The sequence below is a fragment of the Saimiri boliviensis genome, chromosome 15, assembly GCF_048565385.1.
Source record: "Saimiri boliviensis isolate mSaiBol1 chromosome 15, mSaiBol1.pri, whole genome shotgun sequence".
Classification (NCBI taxonomy): Eukaryota; Metazoa; Chordata; class Mammalia; order Primates; family Cebidae; genus Saimiri; species Saimiri boliviensis.
This window is the reverse complement of record NC_133463.1, coordinates 75,261,274-75,280,351: the sequence shown is the minus strand read 5'-3', so window position 1 is coordinate 75,280,351 and position 19,078 is coordinate 75,261,274. Positions and strand designations below refer to the sequence as shown.

At 41.6% G+C, this 19,078-nt stretch overlaps 1 long non-coding RNA gene across 4 annotated transcripts in view; it reads right to left on the bottom strand.

Annotated features, from left to right (window-relative positions):
- The window catches only part of LOC141581496 (uncharacterized), a 118,287-nt gene that overhangs the window by 26,138 nt on the left and 73,071 nt on the right, over positions 1–19,078 (bottom strand). Inside the window, exon 3 of one of the 4 annotated variants that reach the window (XR_012514176.1) lies at positions 1,954–5,036. The exons of the other annotated variants lie outside the window; for them this stretch is intronic. This is a non-coding gene — a long non-coding RNA (uncharacterized LOC141581496). Of the gene's footprint in view, positions 1–1,953; positions 5,037–19,078 lie in introns of those variants that run through there. 4 annotated transcript variants of the gene reach the window in all.

The following is a 19,078-nucleotide window of genomic DNA, read 5'->3' as shown; positions in this document are numbered from 1 at the left end:
TGACCAGGATTTACGCTATCTCCTCCCACCACTCCACCCCCGGTCCTCAGAGTTTCAGACTTGGACTGGACGTGCACCATTGACTCCCCTGGTTCTCAGACTTTCGTGTTTGGACTGGAAATGGCAACACCAGCTTGTCTCCAGCTTGCAGATAGCAGATTGCAGGACTTCTCAGCCTCCAAAATCATGTGAGTCAATTCCCACAATAGATCCCCTCCATTGTATCTATATATATTCTATCAGTTTCGTTTCTCTAGAGAACCCTGGCTAATACAGGCATATATAAGATTTGCACAGCACATGTTGCTTCAGGCACCCTATTTGGTTCTATTGCATGTGAGCTTATTCACCCATCCATCTTCTACAGTACTTATACGCCTGACTGAAGCCCTGTACACAGAAACAGGATCTCACACCCCATTGTCAAATCTTCAAAGCCCTCAAGCTCCATGCCCATCTTTCCGCCTGTGAAGCCTGTACACAGTGCTGTATCCTCACTGTCCCATGCAATCACACACACACACACACACACACACACACACACACACACACACACACCTTCTGGTCTTTGCACAGGTGTGCAGCTCTTTACCTGTGATGCCCCGCACTCTGATCCTCCTAGCACATTCCTTGGCTCACTCTTCCACCTACATCAGCCCATCATGATCATTTTCTCCTCTGAATACCCCACAAGTTTGTTAGTGCCTCATCACATACCACTGGACTTTTTACCCACTAGCACTCTTCACTATTTTTAACTCTACTTCATGTGTCTTCTGATACAGATATCTTAATAATATCAGATATTTAGATCTCTAAATAATATCTTAATTCATATTTGAATATTGCCATCTCAATTACACATATAAAGCATTTAATCTTCAAAACACCCCTGTGACATATATTCATGTAGCTATGTAGATATATAGATGTATGCACTTGTATATAAATCTTATTCCCATTTTATACATGGAAGGAAAATAGAGTGCAGAGAGGCAACACAGTAAGAAAAAAAGCACAGGCTTTACAATAGATAGGCCGAGATTTAAATCCTAACTTACACTGAAACTGACAGAGTGGCCTTGGAGAAGTTACTTAAACTCCCTGGGCCCATAAGATGAGAATTATAATGCCCCTTTCATAGATATTTTTTAGAAGGACTAAATAAAATAACAAGTGATAACAATTGCTACCACTCAGAAAAACCACCGTGTACCAGGCGCTGTGCTAAACACCTTACATGCTTCGTTTCACCTAATTTTGTCAGTCTTACTTGATAGTTCTTAACATTACACCCCTTAAGAACTGAGAAAACTGAGCAAATGTGCACAGACTATGCAGAACACTCCCTAGCACACAGTAGGAACACAGCAAAGAGTGGCTTCTCTTGGTTTTGAAGAGGGTAAGCCAGAAGCACTCCCAGGAAGAGCAGATGAGGGAGGAAAATGAAGAGGCAGAGCCGGGTGCGGTGGCTCACACCTGTAATCCCAGCACTTTGGGAGGCCAAGGTGGGCGGATCACGAGGTCAAGAGATCGAGACCATCCTGGCCAACATGGTGAAACCCCATCTCTGCTAAAAAATACAAAAATTATCTGGGCATAGTTGTGTGTGCCTGCAGTCCCACCTACTTGGGAAGCTGAGGCCAGAGAATCACTTGAACCCAGGAGGCAGAGGTTGCAGTCAGCCAAGATCTTGCCACTGCACTTCAGCCTGGCGACAGAGCAAGACTCCATCTCAAAAAAAAAAAAAAAAAAAAAAGAAAGAAAGAAAGAAAAGAAAAGAAAGAACAGAGGGATGACTACAATGCAGTTTCCAAGTTCCAGCTGGAGAAACTGCCCTGGACAAGTCAGAGGCACATCCATTGTTTGGCAGACTGCACCTTTTAAGCAACGTTTCTGTTTGTTTCTACCACTACAATAATTAGACTCCGAGCCAGTAAAACAATTATCTACTGCAAGAAAAATAAATTATATGTATTGACTTATAGGGCAAGAGTAACACCATCATGGTCTAAAAAAATGTATCTATAATGGCAAACATGGAAAATGAACTGACAGTGGTAACAAAAGAATTCTAATCTCCTACGTGAGGCCATGTCCATAAGCAGCAGTGTATGATTTTCCTGGGCCCCTGAAATACATTGGATACACCTCAAAAATGTACGTTAATGAAAAAGCTTGCAAAAGAGGAAAAGCCATACTATCTCCCTTCCTGTTCCTTGAACCCAGGCAACAGAGTTTTGGCATTTGCTATACCTGTGTCTGGAACAGTCTTCCCCAAGATAGCTACATGGCCAGCTCCCTCACTTCTTCCAGATGGTGATCATACGTCAAGCCATCAGAGACCCTCCAGTCATTTTACCTGAAATAGTATCCTCCCTACCAGTGCCTGCTCTCTCTCCAATCCTGCTGACCTGACACGTTAAACATTCCTTTACTATTTTATTGCTATAATTGTATATATCTATGGATTTGTTTATCTATTCACTCATTTATCATGTTATGCATTTGTGTATTGTCTACCCATAGTAGAATGTAAATTGCACAAGAACAGGAATTTCTGTGTTCATTGTAGCAGTTCAAATATTTATAAGAAAGCCAGGCATAGAGTAGGTGTCTTAGTGTTCTCAGGCTACTACAGAAAAATACCAAAGATGGGGTAGCTTAAACATTCATTTCTCACAGTTCTGAATGCTGGCAAGCCCAAGATCAAGGTGCCAGCATGGTTGGGTTCTGGCGAGGGAGGGGCTCATCTTCCTGGCTTGCAGATGGCCCCCTTCTCACTGTGTCTTCACAAGGTGGAGAGAGAGCTCCAGTCTCATCCTCTTCTTACAAGGACACTAATCCTAGAATGGGGGCCCCATCCTTAGGACCTCATCTAAATCTAACTGCCTCCTATAGGGCCCATCCAGTTGTGCTTCCTGTCCTTTCTCTTGGGTCCCCTGACTTGGGTTACCTAAATGCTACATTGAATGAAGAAAAGAAGACAGACTACGTATTAACTGTGTCCTTTTTTTTTTTTTTTTTTTTGAGATGGAGTCTCGCTCTGTCACTAGTCTGGAGTGCAGTGGCGCAATCTCAACTCACTGCAACCTCTGCCTTCCAGGTTCAAGCAATTCTCCTGCCTCAGCCTCCCGAATAGCTGGGATTACAGGTGTCTGCCACCATGCCTACTAATAGTAGAGACAGGGTTTCACCATGTTGGTCAGGATGGTCTTGATCTTTTGACTTTGTGATCCACTCGCCTCTGCCTCCCAAAGTGCTGAGATTGCAGGTGTGAGCCACCACACCCAGCCTACTGTGTCCATTTTTAAATGTGAGGTTTTGTAGAATAATTTCAGATTGATTTTTCTTGTGCTACACAAAGAGAACTGAGTTGTATCATTGCTGCTATTTGAAAGACAGAGAAGCTGTGGCTCAGAGTAGTTACAGAGCTTGCCCAAAGTCACGGAGCAATTTAGTCAATGGGGAAAAGAGTTACAGGTAACTAAAGTTAGAACACAGAAATGTAGATTCCAACCTTGTTTTGGTTTTTATTTGGCAAAACCAGGAAGTTGATTACATGCACCTCATCACCATCCACAGTACCCCCATGGCCATGGCAGACACTGATCACCCACCACCTCCATGACACATGTCCCCTGGGCCAAGGCATGGTGCCAGGGCCCTCCTTAACACAGCATTCCAGCTAGCCTTGGGCAAGCAATGGATGTTAAATGACATAAACACTCCTACTTGCCTTCTTTTTTTTTTTAATAGTTTCAATAATATGATTATAAATCAGTGAAAGCTGAAAAACCAGAATGCTTCATCATGATTACCTATTTTCTTATGTACAGATAAAATTAAATTCTGTCTCCGTGTTTTTTGTCTGTTTGTTTTAAGTTCTGGGATACATGTGCTGAACGTGCAGGTTTATTACATAGGTGGACATGTGCCATTGCCTTCTATCCTGTTGGCCCTTTTGCCCACTCCATTTCCCAACTGCAAGATGGAGACAAAACATGTCTTTGATTCTAGAAAGTGTCTTTTAGGAATTACTTACTAGAAGGCTTTGCCATTTGCTCAGTACCACTTCAGCCTGTACACAATATGTGCAAGTATATTGCTGTTATTTTGCTATATTACACTAGAATGAACTGTGTATTTTATATGCACACACACAGTCATAAAACAGTATTATAAATTATGTGTAAAGACAAAAGTAGATGTTTTACAATATTTATTTCATTGCCATTACAGATATGCAAAGCATTGTCATATTAATGCTTTACAGAACTAGGAAGAATGAATCTAATCTTTTGATACTAAATGATTACAAGTTTCATATGGTCCTAAATCTTGTATGCCTGAAGTATCAGATTCAGCACATTGGTCTCAATAAAAAAGCATGTTTATTTATTTGTGTTGTACAGACCAAGATCAAGAACAGTTCTCCTTTTAAGGAACGTTTTCAAGAAATCTGATGTATACCCAAACAATAACTGTGATGCATAATTATTTTGCAAATAGGCAGTAAAGATAAAATTTCTTTATACCTGATTTCTTACTTACCACCTGGGGTTCTAATTAAAATTCATTTGTGGCATATGAAACGGCATCAGATGATGTTATCCTTATCTCATTGTGTAATAATTACATCCATGGCTCTTGGTTTTGCTTTTAATTAGCTTCCACTGTTCTCTACAAATGACACAATTCATTTTTTTATGATAGATACAATCTTAAAGGACAAGGAAAACATCCAGAGATAATTAGGACACGAGGAATAGCATGTCAATGATTTATGGTCAACTAGATTTTATTTCATGTACACTTTTCTCTTAACTTGTCTTTTCCCTCACCCTTATCAGCTCTTATGACAAGGACGCTATGGAGGGGACCTCAATATTCTGTGAAGGCGGAAACCTCTGATGAGAGCTGGCTCTCTCCACTGGTGAAGTTGTGTTATGATGTCTTGTCTAGCTTCATTCATTCTCCGTCAGAGCTTCACACCATACTTGCTGTAGAACTCTGGATGGCCAGGGGTATAGATCCTGTAAATACGTCATGTCAGAGGAAGAGCCACAAGAGTCAACAGTGTTGCTGAAACCAGGTTGCAGAGTAGCTGAAGTGGAAAGTGAGGTTGGCTGCTATAATTGTGACACTGTGATTAAATTAAGACAGAATTAAGACAGAATTCTGGAAGTTGTCATTCTTATAATAGCAGGGATAAGAGCATGATCAGAATCAAGAAAGGAAACTGAGCAGGCAACAAAATGCACATCCAATTAATGAACAGGAGTCAGAAGACTACAAGCAAGCCATCTGAGTACATGTAGAGGGGGAACTCTTGAAATCTCTGCTAACTTTCAATGCTAGTACTGGACATGCATGTATACATATACGCAGCAGAGGGAAGATGGAGGAGGGAAAGTTCTCTCCCTCCCTCTGGTGCCTTAGAAGCAATTCTTAGCACCTAGTAATTAATTCAGTGTAACATGGCTGTGGTTTAAAGATTGGTAACATGGAGTAGCTTTATTATCAACGCAGAATGGCCCAGTCTCCATTTTCATTTCACTCTGATCTTCCCGGTTTCCTGGTCAAATAGCAAGATACCTCTGGGAAAGCAGGTTAAAAGGATGCCCAAAGTAGTTTCCAGGATACCAAGATTACACAGAGTATTGAAACCAGAAGCAGAGGAGTCCTCGTAAATGCTTCTATACTGTCTGTGGTTGAAAACAGCACTTTAATCCAAACAACTTGGTTTTAGCACTAACTACTGGCTGTGCAACAATGAGCCTCAATGTCCCCATTTGTAAAAGCTAGGATAAGACTGTAATTCACAGAGTCGCTATGAAGAGCAGATGATAATAATATCCGTTAAACAGTTTCAAAACAGCAAAGTGCCACATCATTATAAAGAGTTACTCTTCCCTAACAGAAGGCCAGTGAAATCTTCAACGAAATAAGCCTATGATAGGTTTCAAAATTTTAGGCGATGGGAATTAAAAGGAGAACAAAGAAGCATAAAAACCAGAAACACAGAAAAGTATGCATGTTAGGCAGTGTCCCAGGCTCTTTCATGTCCTATTACTGATTCGTCTTCACAGAAACCCTACTTTAGCCACCTCTCTACAGGTAAGCGCACAACCGTAATGAACTTCCCCAAGCTCACAGTGCTGTTCTGCGATCTGGCCGGGGCCGATTCCAAAGTCCATGTACTTCTCATATACTACACTGACTCTCAGGACTTCCTTCAGCAGCTTTCATTCCTTCTCCCACTCTGGTCTCTCCCTGCCCCTTAGTTCTCCACAAAACTAAACTCTCACAGAAGCCCAGCTGAATTTGCATCTGTATCATTAAACCTTCCTCCCCATTCTTAGTTGAGCTGTCAGTGCCTTTTCTGACTACCTCTCCACCAACCTCCTATCGGCATCTGTCTTGATGAAATCTCTATGAAATCATTCAGTTGGCTGGCTAAGCTGGAACCCAGTGGTACTTCTGCATGAAGTCCTCCCATCCGCAACACAGTCAATACCCATTTTCATCTAGCACCTGCAGAAAACAGGACTTTGGTGATGGGAAGGGGCAGGTAGAGGAAGGGGGTTGGAGGGATACCACGATGTTTAATCTCATTTCATCCCTCAGACTGAATTTATTCAAGAGAAGTACTTAGTAACTTAACTGCAGATTTAAATAAAATGCAGTCCTTTTATATTAAAAGCTGGAGAGGCCAGATGACATCTAAGTAACAGCAATTTTCCATTTGAAATAAAAATTCAGTATGTATATGTTAAGTACATGAGGCTCTGTGCCAGGGGATTTTTCTTGAGTTAAACATAATAATTGTTGTAGCTAATAAATATTCTGTTTTCTAGCTAATTTGCTGATTCAATTTTACCTCCTCTGTTTGAGACATGTCACTACCCTGTTTAAGAACCTTTGTCCAGGTGCGGTGGCTCACACCTGTAATCCCAACATTTTGGAAGGCCGAGGCAGGCAGATCACAAGGTCAGGAGATAGAGACCATCCTGGCCAACATGGTGAAACCCTGTCTCTATTAAAAACGCAAAAATTAGCTGGGTGTGGTGGCAGATGCCAGGAATCCCAGCTATTCGGGAGGCTGAGGAAGGAGAATCGCTTGAACCTGGGAGGCGGAGGTTGCAGTGAGCCGAGATCGTGCCACTGCACTCCAGCCTGGCAACAGAGGGAGATTCTGTCTAAAAACAAATAAACAAACCAACCTTCAACGCTTCTCCACTACTTGCATAAATTCTTAATGCCTTTGCTACCAACAAAGGCTTCTATCAAGACCCTAAATTGTATGTTCTGCCTTAGCATTTAATATTCCCCTAAGAGAACATTCCATCTCAGTCTTTCTTGGTCTCAAATCATGCTTTACATATTTCTACTCTTGAGCCATTCTATCTCTCTCTCTCTCTCTCTCCCTCTCTTTTCCCTTTGCCCTCCACTTCCCTACCCACACAAGCACAAAGCCTAAGCACACTCTTCCTGTTCTCAATTTCCCTACATTAGCTTAACACACCCCATCTTCTCTCATCAAGCCCCATGTGTCACTGTCTGGAGAGACCCTCTCATCTATTTAGGAGCAATGGAATCAATGGAGTGCTACAGGAGTCAGAAAACCACCACTTCACTCTAGATCCACATAAACTCTTCTTCCCTAAAGAATATAAGTAGCCCACATGCTGCAGTCTCATCCACCAAGATTATCTGGTGACATAATTGTCCAGTAAAGTCTATTACTGTATAATATGGTAAATAGTGTGTATATATATATATATATATATATATATATACACACACACACACACACACACACACACACACACACACACATATATAAACAGTATACAATGCCAAATAGACTTTCCTCTCTCTAGGCAAAAGAATGTTGATAATCAGCTCCTTCTAAGAGATTAACACTCAGCAAACATGTCTGAGCACTGGCTAAGTGAGACAGCCCTCTGGGCACTTTACATGGATTATCTCACAAGGACCCTCACAGTACCCTGTGAGGCTGAGACTAAGTTTGCCTTCAAAGAGATGGAGTAGCTGAGGCTGCCCAAGGTTAAGCAACTTGTCCAAGGTCACAGAGCTAGAGTGCCATTACAAGGAACCTGGCAGAGCAGGCAAATCACTCCACATCCCTAGAGGCTAATACTGCAAGGTGACTCCTCCCCCATTCATTGTAGACCATTCCAGTGAGCAGTGCTCTGAGAATCTCCCAGAAGCTTCCATGGTTCCATCTCTTCTGCTCCCTAGCAAAACTCACAGATTCAGAATAAGGAGAAAGCTTATTATTTATTCTCAGGCAAGCAGAAGAATATTGACCACCAGTTAATTCCATTAAGTCCACTAACCCATTTGTACTGGAGCTTGCAATTTTTTGAATTGCAGACATGTGTGAAATATTAGACCTTGGTAGGATATAAATAACCCCCACGTGCTTAGCATTCCAATAACGGAACACTAGGCATAAATGTGCGGTGTTCCATTATTGGAATGCTAGGCATAAACATGTGGGCAGCTGTTTTCCCTATATCACATCTGCCCAGGACAGTAAAGGTCATAGGGACGACGTCAAGCAAGATGCCCTTGTGCTTTGATGGTACCTGCCAGCCTCTGACACATCATCAAACTGAATGGCCCGTAATCTTCTCCTTTTGCATAACTGTCTATCACTTATAAGCACGATAGTAACATTATCTCATGTGATCTTACAAGCACATTCGTGTTATGATTTTCAACATGCCCAGTTTACAGGTAAGAAAACAGAGGTTCTAATGACAAAGCATCCATGAACTCATAGGTGAAAAGAGAGGGTATGCTCTATTTCTTTATTGGATTAGTGGTTATACAATGTTCATTTTGTCATCATCTATTGAATTGTATATTGTTTCATGTACTTTTCTGCATTGACACTCCCAGTAAAAGAGGTTAAAGATGAGTATAGAAGGGCATGAAGGTATTCACTGGGTCCACTCTCATTCAAGAGATGCCTTCTTTTAACATTTAATCCAAATTGCATTTTCACAATCATTGAATATTTGGGTATATACATTATGTGCAAAGTACTGTCCCACATGCTAGAAATAATTATATTTTAAATCAAAAGAAAAATGCTTAATAGCCTTTATTTAACTTTAATTTAATTTCACAAGAAATTTCCTTATAAAAACATAACACTCCCAATTCCCCACACTTTTAATGTATACATATATGTACATCCCACATACAGACACACGCACACATCATTCTTTGTTGCAGCTGTGTAGTACTCCACTTAAAAGATTAACATTTATTTAACAGTCTCTTTCTGGTTGAGTTTGTTGCTAGTCTTTTTATTACATTACATACTGCAAAAAATCTATGTATATGCATTTTTGTTCATATGTTCAGACATATCAATGAGATAAAATATTTAAAATGTCAGTCCTTGACCAAGCATTTTTAAGACTTTGCCAGTTGTTGACAAATTACCCTCCAAAGTTTACACCAATCCTTGATGCGAATATACATTTCTTCACACCTTGCCAATATGAGACTCTGATATTTGCCAATCTAACCTGGGAAAGTTTTCTCAGTGGTATTATCATTTTTATTTATTTAATGATAAGTGATGCTGAGCATCTTTTTCATATGCTCATAAGCCCATTTCGTTTTTCATAGGTCAGTCTGTTCATGTTTTTACCTGATCATATTTATTCTTCCTGTCATCGAATGGTCTCTCATTAATCTGTAATAGCTCTTTATCTATTGAGAAAATCAATTCTTCATTTTTCATTCTTCATGGTTTTTTCCTGGGCAGAAATGCTCCATTTTTATGTGGCCAATTTTGTCAGTATTTTCTCTTCTTGCTTAGAAGGGTCTTCCCCATTCCAAGATTACCCAAAGAAGTCTAATGTAGCATTCTTAAAAGGACTTGTTCAATGAGGTTTTACTCTTTCTAGGCAAAAAAAATGTTGATAACAAAATATTGAGGTAGAGTCCATTCATGTTGAGTTTAATATCTAAAGATGTATTTAATATGAGACTCTACAAAAATGATCAAAAGATAATCAAAAAATAGTTGAACAAGAGTAAAATTACTGTACAATATGGCAAATAGACTTTACTGAACAATTAACTAAAGTTTTATGATGTATGATAGCCTATTGTTATTACTTGGTGGGTTTCTGCTATACACTCCAATTCTTCATCACTACGAAAATGATAGAAACAGCCAGGTATCAGCTCAGCTCAGTGAGATGGGGTAGCTGGAGCTGCACAATTCCTCTTCTTTTTATCTCCTCCAAAGTTACTTTAACTTAAGGCTCTACCTCCCATGTGCTCTAGGCTGGAATATTTCTTCACATGTTAGAGATCTTTTTTACTTGGAGTTGGCCGTATATTCTCAGTTTCTATCTGTACAAAGGGCTCAAATTCACTCAATGTGTGGAGGCTTTGCCTGCAGTATTCCCAAGGAAGCTCACTTTTTTCAACAAGGTCTGCAATACCTGTGCTTTTTTTCCATTTGCCATAGATTCCTTCCCCCTTTTGCTCTTGCTGTCTCTGCCATGGGGAAAAGAAAGAGAATGAGCTGTAATATTTATAATACCCACCACTGTTGTTAGGTCCTGTACACTCTTAACTTCTTTTCAATTCTTCACAAACTACTTTCTCACCTTATTATACTACTTAAACTAGTTTTAGACAAGGAAACAGGGGCTCTGGGTGCTGGAGTAATAGGCCAAATGTATCATGGCCAGGTAGAGGCGCAGACGGGATTTTAATCCAGGTCAGACTGCAAAGGCTGGGCTCTTATGCGACGGACACTATATACATGTGAGACATTGAGAGGTACAGTGGGATCTCAATAGAGGGACTAACATACTTTGCTTGAAGAGATCGACAGAGGAGACACTTGGAGGAGGTCTCAATAATACCAGATGCCCTCTGGGTTTAGCACAATAGCCTCTTAGAGAAAATATCCTGCAACCCACTAATTGGAGCAAACAGGACACTCCTGGTTTTCCCTTTCCCTTTCTGGCTTATCCTCTGATGGTTGCAGATGGCAGTGTGGCTGGCTGACTTTTTGTCTAGACAAAACCTACTCCCCACGGCTCATGCAGTTTCTCAGATGCTGCCAGGCCACCTCCACCTCCTCATTTCCCTCCTCCTCACTATTCTGTATTCTCCACGCTGCTCCCCGTCCTGTGGAAATGAACACGTCAAAGCCATATGGAGTCATTCTTTCCGGGCGCCCGTGTCCTTTCTCTCTTCTTCTTTTTCCCGGAACATTAATATTAATAGCTTGTTTCTTTTCCAGTTGCTTTCTTCTCCAACCTCAAGGGACCGGAACCTTTTCTTGGTCTTTGTGCCAGACGAAGCACTTGTTTGAAGGCGTGGTGAGGCGTGCTGGGAAGATGATGTCTCTGATGTCATCCTGGGTCACGCAGTGCAAGCATGTGATGCGACTCCACTGCCAATTCAATCAAGCCAAATATTCTTCATAACATTTGTCCTTTCGAAGGAGGAGGGACAGTCATATGCAAACAATCCAGCAAAACCCAGAGAAATCAGCCCTAATTAATAACCATTGGGTTTGGAGCCAGACTGCTAAGCATTTTGCACGCTTCATCTCCCATAATTATCACAATTCTTCCAGGCTAACATCGGTATCCCCATTTTATAGACATGAAAACTAAGGCTCCATGAGAGCCATCTGCCTAGTGTCACATAGCTTGTAAGTTCGAGGACAGAAATGTAAATCCCCTTCTCGCTAACTCCAAAGCCCATGTTATAAACGTTCACCGTCAACTATTTCCTGTTCTGTAGCCTCTATTCAGGCTGCGTGGTTCCCAGAAAATGGCGACAGAAAGAAAGGCTTCTTTTGTGCTCAGTCAGTGGGGCCCCGCCTCAGGGCATGAGACCTGGCACAGCAGGAGCCGGCCTTTGTGGGTCTGTTCTCCTCCCGGACACCCACCCCAGCCTGCCTTGGCACCATCTCTGAGCTGTCCGGAAGCTCTGGCATGAGAGGGCTGTGAAACCAAAGTCCCATGGCCAGATCTGTGCAGGCTGGCCCTCAGAGAAGGCTCCAATTTGCATCTGCTGCTCTCCCGCCCTGAGCTAGAGTGCAGCTGTGCATCAGGAATCACCAGAGAGACGTGCCAGGAAGACGGGTGAATCCAAAAATGACAGTGGCATGTTGGAGAGGGATGAGTGCAGAGCTTCCAGTTCATGGGAGATAACTGATGTGGAAGTGACAGACACCACCCTTGATTTAAAAAAGAAAATTAATGGTCGGGCGCAGTGGCTCACGCCTGTAATCTCAGCACTTTGGGAAGCTGAGGCGGGTGGATCACCTGAGGTCAGGAGTTTGAGACCAGCCTGACCAATATGGTGAAACCTCGTCTTTATTAATGAGACAGAGACAGAGACAGAGAGAGAGAGAGAGAGAGAGAGAGAGAGAGAGAGAGAGAATTAATGTATTCCTTCAATAATGAAAGGCTAAAATAGCCAAAATATCTAGAAACATCATCATGGTTTACAAGGGTTTGTTGGTCAGCTTGCTCCCAAAGCATTGGGCAGTCTGGGTGCAGGCTGAGCTTAGGCTGGGGGCATTCCAAGGCACCAAGGGGACAGAGTAATTTTGCTGCTGGAAAACATGAGGAACCAGAGCAGAAGAAGCAGGTGTTTAATGAATTTAGGATTCTCAAAACTTCTCCACAAATGTCTATTACATCAGCTGGTTAGTTGAGAATTTATAATTTCTTACCACCCCATGGGTTACAGATAGATGGCATTGCCAGTAACAGAATGTAGTTATTTAGTTTTTGCTCTTTCTCTCCCTCCCCTACTTTTAGGATGATCTGCAACTATCCCTCAAATAGCTCACCCAGTTACTGCTGGGATTCCCCAGGAACGTCATATGGGAACATATGGCCATATGGGCTAATGGGTGCAGCAAAAAATAAAAGATGAGAGTCATTAGGATTTATGGGATGCTCTGGAAGCATTTTATAAGCTTTCTAGCTATGACACTGGAAGAAACTGTGCACCCAGAACCCAGAAGTTAGGACTAGGTCACCACTCTAAGCAAAGATGAAAGGTAGATAGCTGGTCTGTACCCCTCTGACCCATTAAGTCTATAACTCTGAATAGTCTGCTGAAACCCTATGAAAAAGCACATCATGAAGCTGTGCCTGCCCACATCAACATCCATCTTGCTCTCATGCATTGCTCTCAAAGATCTTGTTTGCTATTCCTTTAGTAAAATGGCGTGAATGTTTTCCTAATTAGTTTCTTCCTGCCTCCATTAAATAAAATGTAAAATTTTTTAATGTTTGAAAACATACCAAATTACTGGTCTGTGTGGGGGCACACATACAAAGGAGTCTCTCTTATATACCTTCTCATTGCATCTTACACTTCTTTTGAGTAATACTTTCCACAGTTGAACTTAATCAATGATGGGCCTCATGATTTCTTGAGTGTCTCTTGCTCTGCCTCCTGACTATACTACATGAGGACAGAGGCCATGACTGTCGCATCACAGCAAGTTCCTTCAATAGTCATTGTCTGAATAAACAAAGGGATGCAACTGACTCTGCATGGCCTGTCCCATCACACAGAGAGGGAATGCCTACATTTGGACCAATTAAGACTGACTTCAGGCCGGGCGCGGTGGCTCAAGCCTGTAATCCCAGCACTTTGGGAGGCCGAGGCGGGTGGATCACAAGGTCGAGAGATCGAGACCAACCTGGTCAACATGGTGAAACCCCGTCTCTACTAAAAATACAAAAAAAATTAGCTGGGCATGGTGGCATGTGCCTGTAATCCCAGCTACTCAGGAGGCTGAGGCAGGAGAATTGCCTGAACCCAGGAGGCGGAGGTTGCAGTGAGCCGAGATCACGCCATTGCACTCCAGCCTGGGTAACAAGAGTGAAACTCCGTCTCAAAAAAAAAAAAAAAAAGACTGACTTCAACACCAACCCTACCAGAAGCAGATGCTCCTTCTAGAACTCTCTCTCCCTGCACATGTGATGAAGACATCCCCACCGACCCTTATGATACAAAAACAGATACTGACGGGGATGCGGAGAAATAGGAACGCTTTTACACTTTTGGAGGGAGTGTAAATTAATTCAACCATTGTGGAGACAGTGCGGCAATTCCTCAAGAATCTAGAACCGGCCGGGCGCGGTGGCCCAAGCCTATAATCCCAGCACTTTGGGAGGCCGAGGCGGGTGGATCACGAGGTCAAGAGATCGAGACCGTCCTGGTCAACATGGTGAAACCCCGTCTCTACTAAAAATACAAAACATTAGCTGGGCGTGGTGGCGCGTGCCTGTAATCCCAGCTACTCAGGAGGCTGAGGCAGGAGAATTGCCTGAACCCAGGAGGTGGAGGTTGCGGTGAGCTGAGATCGCGCCATTGCACTCCAGCCTGGGTAACAAGAGCGAAACTCTGTCTCAAAAAAAAAAAAAAAAAAAAAAAAAAAGAATCTAGAACCAGAAATACCATTTGATCCAAGAATCCCATTACTGGGTATATATTCAAAGGATTATAAATCTTTCTACTATAAAGACACGTGCATATGTATATTCATTGCAGCACTATTTACAATAGCAAAGACTTGGAACCAAGCCAAATGCCCATCAATGATAGACTGGATAAAGAAAATGTAGCACACATACACCATGGAATTCTATGCAGCCATAAAAAAAATGAGCTTATGTCCTTTGGAGGGACATGGATGAAGATGGAAACCATCATCCTTAGCAAACTAAAATAGGAACAGAAAACCAAACACCCTTATATGTGGGAGTCAAACAATGAGAACACAGGGACACAAGGAGGGGAACATCACACACTGGGGCCTGTCGGGGGGTTGGGGGTAAAGGGGAGGGAGAGCATTAGGACAAATATCTAACACTTGAAGGGCTTAAACCTAGATGATAGGTTGATAGGTACAGCAAACCATCATGGAACATGTATACCTATGTAACAAACCTGCATGTTCAGCACATATATCCTACAACTTAAAGTAAAATTTAAAAATAAATATATATAAAAAAAAAGAAAAACAGGATGAGAAGAAAAAAATACGCTGGCTGGGAGATGAGGCATTTGCCTACTAGAAAGTCAGATTATTAATATTCTGCAGAAAATCAGAAAACTTATTTAATAGTCTATGGCAAACAGGAAATCCAACACTCTAACAAACTACTTTCTGCTGGCCGTTTCAAGTAATCCAGACTCTAATTCTACTGCTCATGAAAAACTGTGTGACTCCTATACACAGAGAGCCAAGGCTGAGTTACAGTTTGCAAGGCCAACATATTTCTGAGATCGCTCCAGGAGACCTAATGGGAAATTTCAAATGAGGTCACCTGCTTTATTAAATGTCGAAAGGAACTTTCCCCCATCCTCTCCGAGTACAATTTATTCTTCTCACCTTACAGCATGGGAAATGGGATTTTTCAATGGAATTTTCCTTTAAAGGTCGTCGTCTTTACCAAGCTACCAAGCTTCTCGTTGAAAATGGATTTAAATAATTTGGGGTCTGTTGTGTCTGGCCTTTTCTTTTTCTTTTCAATTTTCTTTTTCCATTCAGGAAGAGACTCATTCTGGTGTAGCCATGCCCCATTGAACAGAGCCAAACCTGGATGTAATTATTTCCTCTGAAGTGAAAGAGGCCTAATATGGAAGAAGCTATTGAAATTGAAATCTCAGAAAACCACCAACCCAAGGCAAGTGTATTTTTATCAATGATGCATTCTCCTGAGAGGCAGGTCATTAAAGTTTCATTTTATATATAATGTGTGTGTATGTGTGTGTATATGCATGTGTGTATACACACATAAATGTTCAAACATATATGCATGTGTTTATAAATACATATATAATTACATATATATATATATATATATATATAGAAAGAGAGTCTTCAGAAGGAAGATATGCAGTAATTAGCAGGAAAAAAAACAGAATTGCTAACATCTCATTAGAATAGAAAGTGAAGTCATTTTTTTTTAACTGTCATATATTTAACTAAGAAAAATCAGCATTTGAGTGCAAAGCTAACAGTCGATAATGACATAAGGAGGAGCAAGTTTCAGGAAAACTGGGGTGACTTCTCTATGCCCCTGTTCCACGCCCAAATAATGGCAAACAGACCCTCCACCTGAAAAGCCATGTGATGAGCTGAAACTCCTGTTCTGCCAGGTTTCTTCTCTTGCTAAAGAACCACTGAAGAGATATCTATCCCTATACTTTGGTTTTAAGAGGTTTCTAGCTTCTAGGATCATGCACAGTGATGTCACATGGGCATGGCTTTGTCCCCTGCTCCCTTCTCTTTGTTGTTTCCAGAGACAAAGAGAGCCCGTTAGATGTCACAGTCTGAACAGGAAGCCTGTTACTCTACTGGGCCTCACTAGGCAGGATTCAGAAGCTCTGTTTGCTTATTGGTTATTTTGTCTTTTTTCTTTCTTAAGCTCTAACTTGGCTTTTACAGAGAATCCACTGGAACCACGGACTCGAAAACGTACATCTTACGCTCTTTAGTCCAAAATACACACCGCCTCTCAGTCTTAACCCGGAAGATGTCAGGCTTCATAGTCTTCACAGGGAGAATACTCGGGGCCGTTCTTCAAGGCAAGGCTTCATCTCTCTGTATTGTTACTCCCACTCTTTTCATTGCCTGAAATACCATTTCCTGTCTATCCAACCTGGTGTTCTCCTCGGCATCTTTTGCAAGTCAGTTTGAGCCTCCTCCACTCTCTCCACCCCTCTGGGCAGGAGTGTCTGGCCCTCATATGTGCTCCCACAAGACTTTGTATTTTTACTGTTCACTGAACTCCGATTGATCTGACCATAAGTCTGTCTCCTCCATGATCTCTAAGCTCTTGGTAGGTAGCTCTTTCCAGCTTTTAAATCTATAGCACCTAATAGAGTGGGGAAATTATGATTATCAATTAAATTAATTTGACATTCTCCTTCCTCTTTTTTTTTTTTCAATCATTTGTAGAGACAGATCTCGTTATGTTGTCCAGGATGAGCTTCAACTTTTGACCTCACATAATGCTCCCACCTTGGGCTCCTCCTCACTTAGATTACGTGAGCCAATGTGCCTGGCCCTGTTTCCTATTTTGTGTCTGAAACAGTGGGCTAGGTTATGCTGCAGTAACAAACAACCCCCACATCTCAAAAAAGTCTTTTAAAAATGGTATTTCTTACTCATTCTGTATGTCAATCATGTGACATCTGAGGCCTCTGTTTCATACTGGGCCACAGGATGATGGCGCAGACATTATTTGAAATATTGCTCAGTTGTTCATGGCAGAGGGAAAGATCTGGAGGGACTTACACGGTCAAGTAAAAATTCTGACCCAGAAGTGACGGGCAACCCTTTCTTTCACAACTCATTGCCATCCACAGCTCACTGGTAGAACACAGTTACATAGCCCCCACCGAATTACAAATGGACCAGAAATTTCACTCCTGATCCTTGAAAGCAGAAAGTAGAACATTTGAAAATTAGCACTAACGATTTCAGAATAGCTGTTGAACAGCTTTACTCTAAAGTCCTGGAGTAGGGAGAGGGGATAGGGTAATTTGCTATGATAAAACAGGAATCCAGGCTGGGCGCGGTGGCTCATGCCTGTAATCCCAGCACTTTGGGAGGCCGAGATGGGTGGATTACCTGAGATCAGGAGTTCAAAACCAGTCTGGACAACATGGTGAAACCCTGTCTCTGCTAAAAATACAAAAATTAGATGGGCACTGTGGCGCTTGCCTGTAATCCCAGCTACTTGGGATGCTGAGGCAGGAGAATCGCTTGAGCTTGGGAGGTGGAGGTTGAGACTCTGCCTCAAAAAAAAAAAAAAAAAAAAAACCCACAAAAAACAAACAAACAAAAAACATGAATCCTGTCTCATTTCTCTGTAGAATGTAAACTTAGCACTGTCTGTACACCAACCGACTAGCTATGTGGCCTGCTGTTGTCATAGGGTTTCCTGCAACCTAACACGCTCTCACTTCTCTGAGCTTTTAGAACCCATGCTCATGCTGCTTGTTAGCCTTGGAACTCTCATTATCACCTTCTCTGTTCTTGCTTGCCTTCACCTGATCACACCCTATGTATTTTCCAGACATTGTGTTATATATAACTTCCTCCAGGAAGCCCTCACTAGAAACCCCTCACATATACATCGCCAAATTGTGATTGACTATCCCTATTCTCTCTTTTTCAAGAGGCTTTTGGTTTTCTCCATCCTAGAATGTACAAGATTTTTTTTCAATAGCCTATCACCTATCACTGGACTAAATGTTTTCATGAGAGTTCAAATCCTGTCTTGTTAACCACTGTGTCCCCAATGCTAAACACATTAGTTGCTCAAGATGTATGTCTGAAGAAATGAATCAATTAATGATGATATATATGAATAAAAGAAATTTCAACTCTTTCTATATTGTTTCAAGGTAGTTTCTCCAGTGTTCTGACTCTTTTACTACCTTCCAAGAGAAGAAGAGATGCATTTCTGTTTCCCTCTTTGGGTTTAATCCAGAAGTATTCTTCAGTTCACTTTCCAATACAGTTCTCTCAGGCCAAAATGTTAACTCATCATTTTTGTTTGGTTTCTAAGTTGTGAAAAGACCCCCTTGGTTAGTAGAAGACTCTTTCCAGAACTCTCCACTCTGAAGTTTGCAAACTCATTTCACACACACACACACACACACACACACACACACACACTAGGAAACTTGATTTCCTACGTTTAAATTGAAAGCTACAACCACAACTACCTCTGGAGCTCCTGTTGGTTCAGACACAGATTTTCTGACCTCACATCTTCACTGCATTCCAATCTCTTTACCAGTGCTTTTTTCTTAAAATAAATCCCTCAACCTCTGACCAGTGTAGCTGTCTCTAAGCAATTTTTAGAAGCATTAGTCTTATCTGGAAGAAGGTTATATGTTAGGTCATTACTCCTTAAGATAGACAGAAAACTTTTCCTTGTTATCAACAATATTGCCTGAAATTCCACCATTCGTTGATTTACTTATTTTTGACATTTCTGTGTCAAAT